A 16,163-nucleotide genomic window follows, 5' to 3' on the forward strand; every position below is an offset into this window, starting at 1 on the left:
ATCCATTGAGGGAGGCAGGGGAAGGAGACAGGCTGGGCTGAGTGGTCTCTCTGCAGAAGAGTGACCACACCTTAAAACCCTTAATCCCACCTCGAGCCTGTGGCTGATTGGATGACGTGTTCCTAGTCTCGTGGGTGGGGCGAGCAATAAAGGGGCTGGGGAGAGGGCCACAGCTATCATTCTGAGACAGGTCTCCTGAGAGAAGCATCGCTCTGCAACGTGAGGCTCCACATGGGAGATCCTATGAAAGCTCTTTCTGGAGACATGAGGGCTGTTTTGTCCTACTGCCAAGAAGAGTTTCAGTTCAACGTCTTTCCCAAACTCAAATCTTGCTGCTCAAATATAGGTGGTGCTGAAGTGCACAGGGGACCCACTCTACCTCAGAAGCCATCACCATCATCGCAGACACTCTGCAACCTGCCTAACGGTTGGGCTCCCATGTCAATAGGTCTGCCCCCCGCAAAGAAACCCGTGAGTTGGAGGAGACCTTCTGTGGTTGGGGCCGGCCTGCAGAACCTGGGGAACACGTGCTATGCGAATGCGGCGCTGCAGTGTCTGACGTACACACCACCCCTCGCCGGCTACATGCTGTCCCAGGAGCACTCCCGAAGCTGTGGGAGGCAGCCATTCTGCGTGCTGTGTGCTCTGCAGGCTCACGTGACCCGGGCCCTCTGCCGCCCTGGAGATGTGATCCGGCCCCGCCAGAACTGCTGGCTGCCTTCCACACACACAGGCAGGAGGATGCCCATGAGTTTCTGATGTTCACTCTGGATGCTATGCAGCAAGCACGCTTGCGTGAGGACAAGACTTCAAGAGCCCCTCTGTCTGAGGACCTCACCCTCATCTGGCAAATCTCTGGAGGGTACTGGAGGTCTCAAATCCAGTGTCTCCACTGCCCTGGCGTTTCCAGCACTTTTGACCCTTACCTGGATGGCAGGGCAGCTCAGAGTGTGAGCCAAGCTTTGCTCCAGTTGGTGAAGCCTGAAAAGTTGGATGGTGAAAACGCCTATCATTGTAGTACTTGCCTAGACAAGGTACCTGCTTCCAAGACGTTAACTTTGTACACTTGCCCCAAGGACCTAATGCTGGTATTGAAATAATTCTCAGATTCCACAGGCAGCAAACTGGCTAAGGAAGTGCAATATCCTGTGCGCCTTGACCTGCGACAGTGCGTGTCTGAGCAGAAGGTGGGATTGATAATTTACCTGCTCTATGCCGCGCCGGTGCATCCGGGGAGGAAATGTCACAGCGGACATCACTTCTGTTACATCAAAGCTGGGAATGGCCAGTGGTACAAAATGGATGACACCAGTGATGTGACTTCTGCCCTGAGCCAACATGCCTATGTCTTCTTTGACACCCAGACGAGTGAATTGGAAAGAGACCATGGGAGTGAACCAGGCAGTGGGGAGACCACATCACTCCAGGGTGACCATGCAGACATGGCTGTGGCCCAAGGGGGGGGTGTGGGGGGGGGGCTCACACAGACCCCAGCATCAAAGTTCCAGAGGTGGAGGACCACGTGGAAGAGACACCAGTGCAACCAATCACGTTGGACCAGTGGAGAGTCTTCCAAGAAAGCCACCATCCCAAGTCTGAATTCAACCTCAGGAAAACAGAATTTGTTCTTCCCGCCCAGGCAGTCCTAATTCACCAGTCCAAATACAGAGAGGAGACGGAAAAGGATCATCCTGAACAAAACATCTACCGGCTCAACAACTTAGCCAGGGACATCCCACCTCAGAGGGCAACCAACATCGGCAAAGTCCCTTGTCTCACAGGCAGAGCCCGAGCTTCCAAGAGGAAGAACAAGAAGGGACAGAGGTCTTGGGAAGCAGTCCAGGGATCTGAGTGCAGGCTTTAATGCACACACCTGCACACATACACACTCAGCCACAAACATTCCCTCACGGCCCCTTGTAGGACATTATGTGTGATCTGGACATGTGGAGGGGCCATCTATCTGGCTGTGTTCATGACATATGGCATTCAACTTGACCTGGAGAATACTGAGCTATAAGGCTGGCTGTCTATGATGATGTTATTGGAGAGTTTTAGGTTTGTTACTGGATATTGGGAGGATTTCTCTCCTCCGTCAGCACCAAGGAGCACTGGGGAGCTATCGGAGCCTGAAAGGGCCAGAGGAAGTGGCCAGTCGGGCATGAAGGGTGGAAACAAGGCTGAGCACCTGGAGACCCTGTGAAAATGCCTGATACTCACGGTTCTATCATCCCATCCCTTACTCTCTGTTTATTTCTAAAGTACATCTGCCCAAAGATATTCACGTGTGGACGCTAGGTAAAGATGCGTTTGGAAATATCCAAACATGCACCGACAGAAGAAGGAGTTTGAAACAAACTCAGTGCTTCCACACAGAGAAATGGCAAACGACCAAGAAACTGGATGAACTACAGCTCCAACTGAAGGCAGACAGACTTTTCAGGAAGTTTTTGTGTCAAAGGGGAGGAACAGAAGTAAACAGCAATTGATTAATTGTGCAAAGTTTTTACTTGCATAAATAATATATATTCTGTAAAGTCTACACATGTCAACGTGAACATTGGCTAATTGCTTGGAAATGGTAAGCAGCAAATAAATGCTTGTTTTTCAGGAGATAAGTGGGTGAAGCCTTATTGGCTCGTGTTGATTAAATTAGGCTCCCTTAACAATCACCCTCCCATGAGCCTGCAGAGAAGATGGTGGAAAGGAACCTTCTCCCACCTGTAATCGCTCAGCCACCAAGCAGCTGTATCCTGTCCCGCAGAGTTTGCTACCATCCCCCATCTGACAATCTCCTACACATGGGAGGAGGCACGGGGATTTCCGGTCGGTTCCATTACAATCTCGGTCCTCAGTTGTACACCTCAGAAAAACAGTCCCAAATGGACACCTAGGCAGCGATGTGGTATTCAAGGTCAGGGTATGGATGGATGTTCTAAGTCATAATTATATTTCTTGGGAGAGAGAATGACTAAATACGTTGTTGAATGGGAAATTAGTGCATGATCCTTAAATTCCTCCTATGTGAGTGGGGCCACATAGGAGCAATCTGGTCATTTGACAAGGGCATTGAAAGGTAAACACTTGCTTTGTTCAGTCTGTGTTAAACATAGAGATGTCACATTTATTAGAAACTAATGTCAGCAGTTGAACTTTGTACAGGAAATCCTATTTAATTCTAGATTCTCAAATATCATAGCTGACAAAGGTAAAAAGATACCCTTTTTTCTTTTACAATATATTGTAAAATTTTAAGTCCAAGTTAGTTAATAATTAGTGCAGTCTTGGTTTCGGGAGTAGAATTTAGTGATTCACTGGTTACATGTAACACCTAGTGCTAATCCCCACAAATGCCCTCCAGAAAGCTCATCATCCACTTACCCCATCCCCACACCCATTTTCCCTCTAGCAACCCTCTGTTTGTTCTCTATAGTTAAGAGCCTCCGGGGGCGCCTGGGTGGCTCAATCAGTTAAGCGTCTGACTTTGACTCAGGTCATGATCTTGGGGTTCATGAGTTCGAGCCCCGCATAGGGCTCTGTGCTGGCAGCTCAGAGCCTGGAGCCTGCTCAGATTCTGTGTCTCCCCACCTCTGCACATGCTCTCTCTCAAAAATAAACATTAAAAATTAAAAAGAAAACACAAAAAGAGTCTCCGATGGCTTGCCTCCCTCTCTGATTTTATCTTACTTTATTTTCCTTTCCTTTCCCCTATGTTCTTCTGTTTTATTTCACATATGAGTGATGCCGCTTCACTCTTTAATTAAAAGAGTTCAACTGGGCTAAATGGATGTTAGAGCCCGGATGACTTTAACCAATGAAATCCATTTTTACTTTTGATTTGACTCTTAATTGGGCAGAATCTTAGGTAAAATGCAAATAGTAGTGTATGTGCACCAGAGCCATAAAGGCAAAAGCCTCAGAAAACTAACCACTCTAGGTCAACCTGTGATTTTGGTATCCAACCTTCTCTTCCTGGATTGACCACTGCATCTCACACACACACACACACACACACACACACACACACACTTTGAGCTGGATCTCATGATGGCATCCATAAGCATCCTTTGAGCTCCCAGGACGACTATGGCCAGCTCCTCCTGGCTGACCTTCTGCCATGTGTTCCACCCACACCCGAGGAAGTCCGCACACCTGGCTTTGCAATTCACAGGGGAGGTCACAAGACAGAGTGTTGCACGGTGCTTTCTGACCAGAAGGGGGCGTCACTGGCCAGCACAGGCATTACATAGGCTTCCAGGAGGACCTGACATTGGACAGTTGCTCAGCCTGGCAGGTCTGAGTCTCTATGCCTTGCACTGCAGCCTGGGCATTCTCTGGGGCATAAAGGGTACCATGAACATTTACAGAAGGTCCGGTGGGCCCAGGATTCCCTCCTTGTGACTCTTAATTTTGGCCATGCTGGACTCTGGACTTTGAGCTAACGTAGAGAACACTGAGCTGCTCAGGCAGCTGGTGATATGTTTTCCCACTGTTACAGAAACTTTTCTTCCAAAACATAAATCCAATTCAGTCATGATATTAAATAATCAAAATGTTGACAATTAGCAAACTGAGGTTGCATATGGGAAAACCAGTAGGTGCCCTCACTTGAGAGGATGACGGGACAATTTCGGCAATAGGAACGCTGTTACTTGGCCTTGCCAAATCCAGCCAAACTAAACTTCTGGATTTCTCAGGGAAATCTTAATTCACAGATTCCACCCTTCAATTTATAAGGGTATTAATGAGGCTACAGAAAAAGCAGTATGTCTGTATTTTTACATGTTCATGTGAGCGCATACGCATCCCTAAAAACTATGCCTGAATAGCGAACATTTCATTGTTCGTGAGATTAAAATAAAATGATGTGTTTCCTAAAAAGTGCATCTTTGACATAGCTTTCAATCCGCAACTGAAACAAAATATTCAGAAGGAGAGAGCAAAAAACGGGTAAAAGAGTTAAACTACATTCTATTTTCAAAATTAATATAATCTGTCAAAGAATCCAGGATACAAACATAATGACAACCGTGAACTTAAAATATACTTAGAAAACTAAACAATTATGGGATGTGATCCACATTTACCTCAAAGGCATTTGAATTTACATATCACTAACAAAGTATGGAAGAGGATGGAACAATATAAGTAAGAGGAAGACACTCCGTAAGTAGACAATAGATACACGAGGAAGACAGGAGAGATAGATGATAGACACATAGATAGAGATGACAGAGAAATAGGTGGCGTAATGGTCCTTTTGAGGCAATTTGCCAGCCTGACAACCCACTTGGAAGATCCTGGGCTGGTCTGAGCTTTGGAGACTGTGGGGAAATAGGTTCCACTTACACAAACGCGTTAGAAAAAGGCTTAGAGCGGAAAGCTGCCACCACGGGGCGAAAACGCCCAAGGACAGCTGGAGAGATGGTGTAATGGAATCACAAAAAAAACTTTTATGTCACCTGCAGGAAATTGCTTTCCATCTGGAGCCAATGTACCTTGATCACAAACACCACTCGTCCCCCGGACCCTTTGCTTCTTACACACACAAGTTAATGATTACTGTCTGATGGTTTTCTCCACGTTCACATGCGTGAGATCTTGTTTTCTTCACGTTCACCACGTGGGTGATAGCTTGTGAGCTCAATAAATACGGCGACGAAACGAAAGCCCTGTTAGGGGCTCTTGTCTCCTCCCGACATTAGCGTCTCTCGTATTCGATTCTGCATCCCCACTCTTGCCAGACAAGAGGGAACTCCAGACTCATAGTCTGCGACAGGAGACCAGGAGAACCTGGGGTGTCATTCCAGTATGAAGGCCGGCAGTCTCAAGACCCAGGAGGAACGGACATGTCAGTACCAAAGCATTCAGACAGGAGCAGGTGTCTAGTCCTGGGAGATGGGTCAGCTTTCTGCTCCAGAAAGGCCTCGAATTGACTGGCTGAGGTCACTACACTGAGGAGGGCAATCTGTTACCCCAGTCTAATTATGTCAGAGATTCAAATAATGTCGAAAACTTTCCATTAAAACCCAGAAATTTTATAAGAAAAGAGGAAAGCCTAATGGAAACCGTAATCCTTGAGAAACCATGTCCAAACTTGCTGTGTGCCAATGGATATTTTAAGAAGAGCAAAACACGTGGTTTTTCCCTGGCCCCCACTGACCCCCCTGCTCCCCAGTATCAGCTCTGCTCTACTCTACTTGGGGAGAGGCCCTGAGAGTGAATGGTGCCACACTGGCCGGGTGGGAGGGGAGAGCCTGCCTGGGGGTGAGGTGCAGCCAGTTGAGGCATTAGGGGATTGGGAATGGGTGTGATGATGGGTGGGACAGGGAAAAGGATGGTGGGTATAAGGGTGTGGCAGTGGCCTCGTGCCTGGGAGACTGAGTGAGGCCGGGCTGAGGCTGGAGGAAGCTGTGGGCGGGGCTGGAAGGCACCAGGCTGGGACTGGGCCGTGGCTTTAGGGACATGGACAGAGGCCACGGGAGCAGCCTCCTGGGGAAGATAGGCGAGGCAGATTCAAAAGTCCATACGATGTCCAATACACACCAATCTTCAAGTAGGGAAACTACCCAGAGTGCCGACGGCATTGCAAATGGAGGCCCTCCACCTAGGCTAGTGGGGGCGGTTAATTGTTGGACAGCTCTGGAAGAAAGATGTTCGCATGGATTACAGTCAGGAATGCCCAGATGATAGGATTCCACCTTTCCACTGTGGACTGGCTCTTAAAGATCACAGAGACATCTGCCTGACACCGTCCATGGCTGATGGCAGGCCACAGGACATGGTGGAAATCACACCAATATGAAACAATGGGAGGAAAGGCTAAAAGGGAAAGTCCTAGTTGATGGCCAGGGATGGAAGAATGGATCCAAAACTAGGAGACTAGAAGACACAGAGCCCCACGGGTCAACGTGGGCACTGGCCGGAACAATGACTGGGTCACAAGACAAAGTGCCAAAGAAGCTAGTCCCAAGGGGGCACCTAGCACAGGATAACATTCCTCTGAATGTCCTAGCATAGTCAACATCTGAGAGACAGAAGGGGGAACATGGAGGGCAGGGTGTGTAGTGAAGGACACTGGAAATATGCCATGGTTTGACACATGGTTTCAAAATGAGAAGCCTGGACATGGAGGGTGCTGATGAGCTGACAACAGTGTGAATGTACATGATGCCAGGGGACCCCCACACTTCTGTGTAGGTAAACAAGGAAAACTAGGTTATGAATGAAACAGGCATACACAGACATGTCTCTTTTTCCTAGAGTAAATGAGCATTCTGAAAAGTCTATCTCCATATACACACTATTTAAAAATGCATGAGAACGCTAAAGCACAAGGATTAGTTCCTAGTGTCTACAAGTGAGGACCACAAAGCTGACTGGATTAAAGTGCCTGAGAGGTCACGTGACTTTGGGTCAGGGAGGGAGGGAAGTGTCCCTTACTGACCGTTCCTCGGGCACGCTGGACGCTGAGTCTCCTCCACTGGAGTCTGCCTGCTTCCCACCTGTCTGAGCCTCTACTGACAGACAGGAGGAGCACATGTGCGTTTCAGGCAGGTTTCTGGACAATGTGAGCCTCACATTTAGCCGTCACAGAAACAGGACAGTGAGGCAATTGATGCTGTGATGTGCGTTTACTCACCAGGTTAAGGACTCCTTAGTGCTGAACAGTATTCTGACAACAGAGGAGGATGAAAGGCATGGGCTCTAAATGTTCCTGATGACATGAGGCTCAAATTCCAAAGGAACGGAACCCCAGAGTCTGATTTGTGTGGAGTCATGAAGGAGCAGTGACAGCATCCAGCTCAGTTTCACTGTGGGGACTGAAAGCCTGAAGTATTAGCTCGTTTACTGGAAGTTAAGATCCTTGTGGGTTCAGAGTGGGGCCCTGAAAAGAAAACATTAAGTAAAAAGAGTTCAGACCCTCAGTTGGGAAGCTTCCAATTGAGTAGAGGAGAACCTAGGTTTTTGGAAGTAAATTTGTACTTGAAAATGGCTTCCTCTTGTGTCAAATGGGAAATTCAGATGTTGTTTTTAATTTTCTTTCCCATTTATTTATTTCTGAGAGACAGAGAGAGACAGAGCACGAACAGGGGAGGGGCAGAGAAGAGAGAGACACACAGAATCCGAAGCAGGCTCCAGGCTCTGAGCTGCCCGCACACAGCCCTACACGGGGCTCAAACTCACAAACCTCGAGATCATGACCTGAGCCGAAGTCAGACGCTTAACTGACTGAGCCACTCAGGCGCCCCAGAAATTCATCATACTTCCTTTTCCACATTCAACTCTGTGTGCCACAGAGGGTGTTGCCATAGCATCGATTCTGGTGTCCGTCGGGGTTAGGACTTTGTGTGACTTTGCTTCCGGAGTACATTGTGACAGGCTTCATGGAAGTCTCCCCAATGAGTCGTTCAAGACCACCTCACTTGCCTTGCCTGAGGGTGCCCTCCTGGGGTTGGGTCCTCGGGAGAGTGTGCAGGACAGGCAGGAAGGAGAGGTCACACAGGGCGAGGACTCTGTTTGACCTGGTGGTTATGGCTCCCCCTCACGCCTCCTGGGAGAAGAAGGCACATGAAGGAGTCCTGTGTCTGTGTGAATGACTGTCCTTTTTCATTAGACTCAGGAAATCCAGAAATCTGTATCCGAGGGAAGGCTGACGTGAACCTCCAAGGAGGTGGGGCAGATGGCGGGTGGTCACTGTGGACCAATTCTCCTAAAGTTCTTTGTGCGATCCCATTTCTCCATTCATAATTAAATGATGGTGCCACTCAGGAATCTGGTGCTTGGCAAGTGCTTGGATTTCAGCATAAGAAACCTCAGGGAAGGACAGCATCTCCTACAACACACATGCTTCTCTTCATCTGCGTCTGGGGATGAGCTCCTCTCCAGTTGATTCTGCTGAGATCCCCTCCCAGGGGGAGAAGACGGGAAAACCCTGAAAATGCTTGTCCAACTCTGACACAGTGCCCAGTGCTTTCCTGCCCCTAGCACTTGTCACTCTCCCTCCAGCCCAAGGGTCTATGAAAATGCCACACCTTTTGTTTGGGGTTTCCTCAACAGTGAGACCAAGCCCACATTTGTGTTCACCCGATCCGTGATCTGTACAACATCCCAGGTGATGAGGAATAGAACGGGGTGGGGGGTGGGGGAGTCAGAACTTCTGCGGCTAAGGCTCTTGCTTGTGCCACCACAGTAAGTCATTATAGGCTTAACTCTTTCATTTTTGACTTGAGGCTTTGTCTGCTACTCTGACACCTGGCAACTCAGATGTCTCTCCCCAAGGTCAGCTCAGCTCCTGCCAGGAGAAACACATGAACTGTCCTGGGCCGTGGGGATGAAGAGACGGTGAAATGAGTTCCATGATGGGACTGTGAAAAGGGATGAAGCATCACGTGGGCTGGCAGAGGGTGCAGGCACAGGGAACGCAGACTTTTGAGACTGTCAAGAACTGCTGGCAGAGGGATTAGAAAAACACCATGACGGACATGGGTCACGGGCACAGGGGTTGTAAATACACAGAGGAGGACAGGGCGTGGCGATACTGGAGAACAGATTTGGGCTGCGGGCACATGGGGTGGAGGCCCCGGAGGGCACACACGGCCGGCAGGCACAGGATTTGAGGAGACAAGAGGGAAGACGTAGGACTCAACTAAATCAGTGCTTAGGCGTCCATTTAGAGACTGACATGGACACGGCTGAATACAGGCAAGACTCAGATCCGTCATGTCGGTTTCCTTCTCAGGAAGTAAGAAAAAAAAAAATACAAACGCTGGAATAATACAGAAGTAAGAACATAATAAAGAGGATAAAATAATGACACAGAAAGAGACAATATGAAAATAAACAAGGGGGAAGTTGTTATGGTTAATAATAATATTCATAAACCGGTAGCAAACGTGCTAAGGAACAGAAATGGAGAGTAAACCAAACTACTGATACTAGGCAGTCCGGATATTCTCTACAGAGCCTACAGACATGGACAAGACCAGGACACATTCTGCCCATAACCAGCCCACTTCCCTGCAGGGTCCCTCTCATGGAGCACCGCTTCTTCCCAGGCCACAAGCCCAGGATCCCCACGTAAATGCGCAGTGAAAGGGCACACCCTTGCCAAGTTCCCCCATATCATGTTAAAATCTATCTACAACATGACTCTTTGATATACATACATATATACTGTGATGGATTCCCACAGTCAAGCTAATTAACACACAGACCACCAGTTGGAAATCCGAGGAGAACTTTTGACTTCCCCAAAACTGAGCTACTAATAGCCTAGTGTTGCCTGGAAGCCTTCCCGATAACATAATCGGTCAGTTATCACGTATTTGTAGGGTATGTGTGTTACACACTGTATTTTTACAACGAAGTAAGCTAGAGAAAAGAAATTGATATTGAGAAAACATAAGGAAAATATACTTACAACGTTTTACCGTATTGAAAAAAAGCCACGAATAAGTGGTCCCATGCAATTCAAACCTGTGTTGTTCAAGGGTCGACTGTGTGTGTGTACACACATACGTACACACATACATAGGTACATACACGTTTGCGTGTACGTGTGGGGTCTCCTCCCACAGCATCCAAACAGGCCTGTGCTTGTCTACGCAACCAAGAAGACATCTACCCTGGGCCCTATTCTCACAAGTCAGCTGCCGGGAAAGAAACCTGGTATGAGACCCATGCGCCCTACAGGGTCTCCCATCAAAAAACCTGAACTGAGCTTCACCTCACTTCAGGGACAAAAAAATAAGACAGGAAGTGGCTGTCACTGATGCCCTTCTGCCAGCATCCAAGCACTTTGGCCAGGATCCTGCCCTCATCATCATGCTGACACACAACAGGCCTCAAGTTTGCTCCCGTGACGTTCCCCTGGCTGCCTCTAAACCACGTAGCCTGAGCCAGTCCTAACCCAACAGACACAAATCAAGTGTCATAATATGCCCTCAACACTGAACTCCCATCCTGCTGCATGTATACGGGGCCAGGACTCTAAGCTCAGCCTCGAGGCATCCGGCAAGAGATTTGACCAGATGCCCGTCCAGACGCGCCTTAAGCCCCCAAATAAAGTAAGACACATTCCATGCCAGATCACCCAGGAGAGCACTCAGACACCTGATCTGGAGGCTGTCCAGACTCTCCAGTTTCTGTCCACTACAAATGGACTTGGACCAAAAGCAACACCCCACATGACCAGGAAGACACCAGCCCAGGTCCTGATCACTGACCTCTGGCCTCCAGGCAACAAGGCCTCCCCTTGAATGCTGTCTATACCTGTACCGTGCCTCCTCCTCCTTCACCACCCAGCCATGTTCTTGGCCGTCCCTCAGGATGGTCTTCACTGGATAAGACAACGGTTAATGGAGCTCCAGATTCAATGGCGGCTCTCATTCCATCCTCCTGGGAAGCAGGAGCCCTCAGTTTCTTGTTTGCAGACACTGTCCCTCTGTCCCCTCGAGGGTCCTCTGTGACGACCTCTGGTCTCCTCTCTGAGAAGGACTGGGAGCGAGTGACTCGAGGGGACTGTGAGCGAGTTGACAGGAGGAAGATCTACGAACAGCTGTTTCTGGTTGTTCAGTGCTTCCTCAGCTGCGGTATGTGTGCAAATGGCGGAACACTGCAGATGATGCTTGGGGGACACGCACACAGACACTGCATATTTAGTCACGTAAACTTAAATTGTATGTATGTAAACGGAACTTATTAAACTGGCATATAAGTTATTTTTAAATTAATGAATTTTATTAAAAATGAGTCAAGTTGTGTGAGTAGGGTTTCAGCTGTAATGTAAAGAGAACACTATGAAATTCACCTGCATGGGGTCTGCAAATGATTAAATTTTGATACAATCTGGGAAAAGGACCCATCTATATGGTGTGCATCTTTTCAGCAGTGTCCTCTCCAGAGACAAGAGTTTTTGACTCTGCTGAAGTGTTTCAGTGGAAACCATGGTGGGGAATACTCTACTGTCTGGTACATTTTGATTATTAAACACCATTGAAACTGTGTCTTTTAAAAGTTATTTCACTATCAATAAAATTCTTACAAATACGATACACTGTACAAGTATTTTAACTTTGAAGCATTGGAGATCATTTTGTAAATCATTTTCATTCATCAAAGTTTATTTATCTGAGAATAAAAAGGAGCTTGGTAGGACCTGTGTCTTATTAAAAACACTAAACCTTAGGCATAATTCAGCCCCAAGGCATCAAGATATGCATATAAACAATATCCCTAAGTGGATCTTACGTATATTAAATTGTGAAAAGCACTGTGTGCAAACCGACTGGCAGTTTTTCTCAAATTGCAAACAGTTGTTGGGTTTTAAAACTTTTTGTTCCCTAGGCACTGCCCTAAAGATACCAATCATTTGTTGTTGGTTTGTTTGTTGGTTTGTTTTGAGGCCTGGGCCTTGAGGTTTGAAGTCTCCACATGATGGTTCGGGCAGCAAAATTGGAGAACCACTGGAGTTGGTGGTGAAAATACTGCAGCACACGCATGCTGTCTATATTTTCTAACTTTGGAAAATCCCTAACGAGCATCAAGAAAAGTTGTATGGCTCTGGATGACAAGGATCTCCTTCTGAAGAGCAAGTAACTTCTTCCTCCCTGTCTAGCACTTACCTCAAAGGTGCTTTGGTCTTTGGACGGGAATCTTGTCCATCGAGTGCAGGCTGCCTCCTGTAGAACAAGAAAACGTCCGTGAAAAACACGGGCAAAGGAAAGAAACCCAAGGCTGGACCAGCCCCAAATCCACTGTAACCCATGCAATGGTCCAGTCCCCACGTTGCTTGGGTCACGGGCTGTCTATTTTTCGTGCTAGACCGTGCTCTCGTCGTCTAAATCCTGCCTCATTACCGTTTCGCAGCTTTTCGCAAAAACAAAGTAGCATGGCTCTTCATTTCGGGCAATAATGAAAGGGTCTGGAAAAGCACAGGAAATTCCTCTCCCTTCTGCAATCTTTTAACGACCACTGGAGTTAAAGCATTTTAGGGTCTGGTTGGCTCAGTCGGTTAAGCGTCTGACTTCAGCTCAGGTCATGATCTCACGACTCATAGGTCCGAGCCCTGCATCCGGCTCTGTGCTGACAGCTCAGAGCCTGGAGCCTGCTTTGGATTCTGTGTCTCCCTCTCTCTCTCTGCCCCTCCCCCACTCACACTCTGCCTCTCTCTTTCTCAAAAATAAATAAACATTAAAAAAAAACTTGAAGGGGCGCCTGGGTGGCTCAGTCGGTTAAGCGTCCGGCTTCGGCTCAGGTCATGATCTCACGGTTTGTGACTTCCAGCCGGGTGTCCGACTCTGTGCTGACAGCTCAGAGCCTGGAGCCTGCTTCCAATTCCGTGTCTCCCTCTCTCTCTGCCCCTCCCCCACTCATGCTCTGTCTCTCTCTGCCTCAGAAATGAATAAACATTGAAAAAATTTTAACAACAAAAAACAAAAAAACCTTGAAATGTTCATGTAAAAGAATAGACATCCATAACAACTATGCCTGAACTACTGAAAAGCTAATGTTTCCTTAGTTAACAACAGAGTGACTTATTTCCTGAAAAATACATACTTTCAATGTCTCCATACGAGACACACAATATTCAGAAATAGAGAAAAAATCATAAATATCTCATATATTTCAAATTATAATAATGCGAGCAAAGATATGAAAAGATTAAAATACTTCAGAACGGTTCAAGCAAATTGTGGAATGCCATCATCATTCCTCATTTAGAATTCACAAGTCACCTGTACAAGTTCTTTTTCAATACATTTTTTCTTTTTTTTAGTGTATTTTTGAGAGCGCTAGAGCGAGCTATGTGTGTGCACACACAAGTGGGGCAGGGGGAGAGGGAGAAGGAGAGGAGGATGGGGAGAGACAGAGAATCTCAACCAGACTCCGCACTATCAGCACAGAGCTCCATGAGGGTATCCAACCCACAAACGGAGAGGTCATGATTATCAGCTGAAATCAAGAGGCTGAAGCTTAACCAACTGAGCCACCCAAGCACCCCATCACCTGTACAAATTCTAAACAGGATAAAGCAAATGTAGAGAAGAAAGGAGTTCCAGGCCATGTAGGAGCCCCGGGCAGTGCTTCTGCCTCCTGCGTGGACACGGAGTCTGGTTCCACAGTCTCTCAGCCTGGGCTGCTGTCGGGAGGGTTGTTGGGGGGGGGGGGGGGGGGGGGGGGCGGGTGTGCTCACAAGCTGCCTTTTCCCACCCCCCCCCCCCTCCCGCTCTACCTGCTCCATCCCCTCGCCCACTGGCTGTGGCCACCAATGTCCCCCTGTTCTACCCCTGGTGCCCCCGTGGCCCAGGCCACAACCGACAGCCCTTTACGCTCTTCCTGCTGGATGCCCCTGTCCACCGGGGTCCCGAGCCACCACAGACCCCCTGCTTCTCCTGCTCCACGTCCCCACCCACCAGGGTCCCCGGCCCCCACAGCCCCCCTTCTCTCTACCGCTCCACGCCCCCGCCCTCCAGGGTCCCCGGGCCCCACAGCCCCCCTTCTCTCATCCGCTCCACGCCCCGCCCTCCAGGGTCCCCGGGCCCCACAGCCCCCCTTCTCTCATCCGCTTGACGCCCCCTCCCACCCGGGTCCCACGCCCCCACAGCCCCCCTTCTCTCATCCGCTCGACGCCCCCTCCCACCCGGGTCTCACGCCCCCACAGCCCCCCTTCTCTCGTCCACTCGACGCCCCACCCACCCGGGTCCCCGGTCCCCACAGCCCCCCTTCTCTCATCCGCTTGACGCCCCCACCCACCCGGGTCCCCGGTCCCCACAGCCCCCCTTCTCTCATCCGCTCGACGCCCCCGCCCATCAGGGTCCCCGACTACCAAACCCAGCTGCTCTCAACCCACTCGCAGCAAACACTTAGAAAAGGCAGTTTGTGACATAAACCCTTTCCAAGCGGTTGAGAAAGAAACATCTCAGCCCTTAGTACGTGTCCTCCTGACTGCACGCTTTGGCTTGAAAGTAGCTGAAGTACTTCACTTGCAGAACAGAAGCGGCCCGGCACACCTGCGTGGACGCCCTGAGACTCCCCGCGCGGGACGGGACGGGACGGGACGGACCGGAAATGCCGCGCCCGGAGCGGAAGGAAGTGCCGAGACCGCACGCACGGGCCCCGCCCCCTCAGCTCGCCCAGACCCGCGACCCCGCGACCCCGCGACCCCGCGACCCCGCGACCCCGCGACCCGGCGACCCGGAGGCGCTCTCTGGCAAGACCGCACCTGCTCGCGAGTGTGAGCTTGTAGCCTCTGGCTGAGCTCCGCGCTTCGCGGCCCCGTCCCGCCTGAGTCCTGGGCTGGGAGAGGCGAGGGTCCCGGATGCCTTGCCGCTGGTTATGCCTGCTAGGGTGTGTTTACGTTCCGGCCGGGAACACTCCCCTCGGGGGACTGTCTTGATTGTGTCCCTATGAACGCGGGGGTGGGGGCGGGACTGAGGGGACCGGGCGGGGGAGGGGGTATGGAGGGGTGACCGTCCCTGTGAGTGTGGTGACGCGCGCTGGAAAGGGAGGGGGTGGAGGAGGGGCGATGGGCCCCCGTGAACCTGAGGGCGGGGAACCGGGCGGGGGCGGGGGTGAAGAGGGGGGACGGGTCCCTGTGCACAGAGGGGTGGGCGCGCGCGGGGTCTGGGCCGGGGAGGGGGCGAAGAGGTGTGAAGGGTCCCTGTCAGCGCCGTGGTGTGCACGGGGAAGGGAGGATGGACGGCGTGGGGGTAATGAGGGGTGACAGGTTGCAGAGCATGCTGGTCCCCTGGTCTCGACAGCACACTTGGATAGCAAAGGGCAGGTGAAGTGAGCAAGAAGCAGTGGGTTCGGTGAGAACAGAAGGAAAGGGCATTGGCGTAGTCACGGAGTGGGGACACTAGGAGAAGGGGAGACGGAAGGAAAGGAAGATAGGTGCCAACATCTTTACAGTTTTTTACCTTCCACATTTACTGTGTCACACTCAGGTATGAGGCGTCAACAGTTACCTGCTCTTTCTGGTGAAAATGTTCTTTGGAACTTAATTTTACACTGTTTCAGTGTGCATGTGTTAAGGATAGTGACTTTTATATTTTTAGCTTTATTTATTTTTGTGTGAGAGAGAGCGCTTTCGTGACCAAGGGACAGGCAGAGAGAGAGGGAGAGAGAGAATCTCAAGCAGGTTCCAGGCTCAGTGCAGA

The 16,163-nt window shown here is 49.8% G+C and overlaps 1 long non-coding RNA gene and 1 pseudogene across 3 annotated transcripts; one reads left to right on the forward strand and one right to left on the reverse strand.

The window, feature by feature from the left end:
• The first annotated feature begins 264 nt into the window (after window positions 1-264).
• Window positions 265-1,864, forward strand: LOC122217232 (annotated as a pseudogene).
• Window positions 1,865-4,953: 3,089 nt separating this feature from the next.
• On the reverse strand, window positions 4,954-15,314 carry LOC122217303. 3 transcript variants are annotated; one of them, XR_006201390.1, is made up of 3 exons: window positions 15,227-15,314; window positions 12,627-12,683; window positions 4,954-7,888 (listed from the first exon to the last, which is right to left on the reverse strand). It is a non-coding gene; the product is annotated as an uncharacterized LOC122217303 (long non-coding RNA). The 3 variants fall into 3 exon arrangements; XR_006201389.1 differs by lacking the exon at window positions 15,227-15,314 and adding an exon at window positions 15,015-15,064; XR_006201388.1 differs by lacking the exon at window positions 15,227-15,314 and having other exon boundaries at window positions 12,627-13,055.
• Between the last annotated feature and the right edge of the window lie 849 nt (window positions 15,315-16,163).

Source organism: Panthera leo, chromosome B1 (assembly GCF_018350215.1).
Source record: "Panthera leo isolate Ple1 chromosome B1, P.leo_Ple1_pat1.1, whole genome shotgun sequence".
Classification (NCBI taxonomy): domain Eukaryota; kingdom Metazoa; phylum Chordata; class Mammalia; order Carnivora; family Felidae; genus Panthera; species Panthera leo.